The sequence below is a fragment of the Mus caroli genome, unplaced genomic scaffold (genome assembly GCF_978045245.1).
Source record: "Mus caroli unplaced genomic scaffold, Mus_caroli_1 scaffold_18, whole genome shotgun sequence".
NCBI lineage: Eukaryota > Metazoa > Chordata > Mammalia > Rodentia > Muridae > Mus > Mus caroli.
The window spans coordinates 77,630,695-77,633,230 of record NW_028227273.1 but is presented as its reverse complement, the minus strand read 5'-3'; the positions used below and the strand labels follow the sequence as shown (position 1 = coordinate 77,633,230).

At 46.8% G+C, this 2,536-nt stretch overlaps 1 pseudogene; it reads left to right on the top strand.

The window, feature by feature from the left end:
* The first annotated feature begins 358 nt into the window (after positions 1-358).
* On the top strand, positions 359-1,473 carry LOC110283932 (alpha-enolase pseudogene; annotated as a pseudogene).
* Positions 1,474-2,536: the final 1,063 nt, after the last annotated feature.

Genomic DNA, 2,536 nt, shown 5'->3' with positions numbered 1-2,536 from the left:
AAGAAATTCCTCTCATCACATAATAATTAAAATATCATATGCACAGAAGAAAGAAAGAATATTAAGAGTGCTGCTGCAGTACAGGGTGGTGCTCCCATCTGTCCTTAAGGCCCTCTTCGGTGTCCACAGCACCCTCTTTCCATCCTTCGCAGCGATCCTACTGCCAGAAGTTCACCACGTCTATTCTCAGAATCCATGATAGAGAGATCTTTTGCTCCCGTGAGAATCCCACTGTGGAGGTGGATCTATACTCCGCAAAAGGTCTCTTCTGAGCTGCAGTGCCCAGCGGTGTGTCCACTGGCATCTACGAGGCCCTAGAACTCTGAGACAATGATAAGACCTTCATGGGGAAGGGTGTCTCACAGGCTGTTGAGCACATCAATAACACTATTGCACCTGCTGTGGTTAGCAAGAAAGTGAATGTTGTGGAGCAAGAGAAGATTGACAAGCTGATGATCGAGATGGACGGCACAGAGAATAAATCTAAATTTGGTGCAAATGCCATCCTGGGAGTGTCCCTGGATGTCTGTAAAGCTGGTGCTGTGGAAATGGGGGTGTCCCTTAATCGTCACATTGTTGACTTGGCCGGCAACCCTCAAGTCATCCTGCTGGTCCCAGCTTTCAATGTGATCAATGGTGGTTCTCATGCTGGCAACAAGCTGGCCATGCAAGAGTTAATGATCCTGCATGTGGGGGCATCCAGCTTCCGGGAAATCAAGCTCATTAGAGCAGAGGTTTACCACAATCTGAAGAACATCAAGGAGAAGTACGTGAAGGACGCCACCAATGTGGGTGATGAGAGTGGATTCGCACCTAACATCCTGGAGAACAAAGAAGCACTGGAGCTGCTCAAGACTGCAATTGCAAAGGCCAGCTACACTGACCAGGTTGTCATAGGCATGGATGTGGCTGCCTCCGAGTTCTACAGGTCTGGCAATATGACCTGGACTTTAAGTCTCCGAATGACCCCAGCAGGTACATCGCACCCAACCAGCTGGCTGACCTGTACAAGTCCTTCATCCAGAATTACCCAGTGGTGTCCATCGTAGCCCCCTTTGACCAGGATAACTGAGGTGCCTGGCAGAAGTTCATTACTAGTGCAGACATCCAGGTGGTGGACAATGACCTCACAGTGACCAACCCTAAGCAGATTGTCAAGGCAGTGGGAGAGAAATCCTGCAACTGCCTCCTGCTCGAAGTGAACCAGATCGGCTCCATGACCAAGTCTTGTAGGCATGTAAACTGGCCCAGTCCAATGGCTGGGGCATCATGGTGTCCCACCAATCTGGGGAGACTGAGGACACTTTCATCGCCGACCTGGTGGTGGGGCTCTGCACTGGGCAGATCAAGACTGGTGCCTCTTGCCGATCTGAGCATCTGGCCAAGTACAATCAGATCCTTAGAATCAAGGAAGAGCTGGGCAGCAAAGCCAAGTTTGCTGGCAGGTCCTTCAGGAACCCTCTGGCCAAGTAAAGATGGACTGGGGATCCCTAAAGCCACCAGCTGCTAGGTCCTCTGTCCCTGATGTCATCCAGGTGGCTCAAGGCCAGCCCAGTGCGTGCCCCTCCCATGTCACTGCTTCCTTAGACATCCACACCTGACCACCAGAATCCCTGCTGGAGAACTAGATGTGTAATCATGTGATTGGTCTGAATCATTGTTTCTGCCACCTGACTTTCCAGCTAGTGTCTGGAGCACTCAAGTCCAGTGTAATCTCTAGGGTGCCCACCGTCAAGACCCCCCACCCAGTGGTTTACATGCAAAAATAAAAGCCGCAGAAGCCCCCCCCCCAAAAAAAAAAGAAAGACTATTAAAAGCTGTATGGGAAAAGGGTCAAGGAACATATAAAGGCAGACTGATCAGTATTGCACCAGACTTCTCAACTGAGACTAAAAGCCAGAAAATCTTGGGCAGATATCATTCAGACCCTAGTAGAACAAAAACGCCAGCCCAGGCTACTATAGCCAGCAAAACTCTCAATAACCTTAGATGAAGAAACCAAGATATTCCATGACAAAACCAAATTTAAACAATATTGTTCCACTAAACCAGCCCTAAAGAGGATAACAGAAGGAAATCTCCAACACTAGCAAGGAAACTACACTCAAGAAATTAATCTTCTCACAACAAACCCCAAAAAAGAGAACCACACATACATAATTCCACCTCTAACAACAAAAATAACTGAAAGCAACAATCATTGGTCTTTAATATCTCTCAATAACAATGGACTAAATTCCCCAGTAAAAAGACATAGGCTAACAGTCAGGGTATATAAACACAACTCAGCATTTTGCTGTATATAGGAAACACACATCAGTGACAAAGACAGAAAACTACCGCAGACTAAAAGTCTGGAAAAAAATGTCCAAGGAAATGGTCCCAAGAAAGAAGTTGGAGTTGCCATTCTAATATTCAATAAAATGGACTTTCAACCAAAGTGTATCAAGTGAGATGAGGAAGGACACTACATACTCATCAAAGGAAAAGTTCTCCAAGAGAAAGTGTCAACTCTGAACATCTACAACTCTGAAAT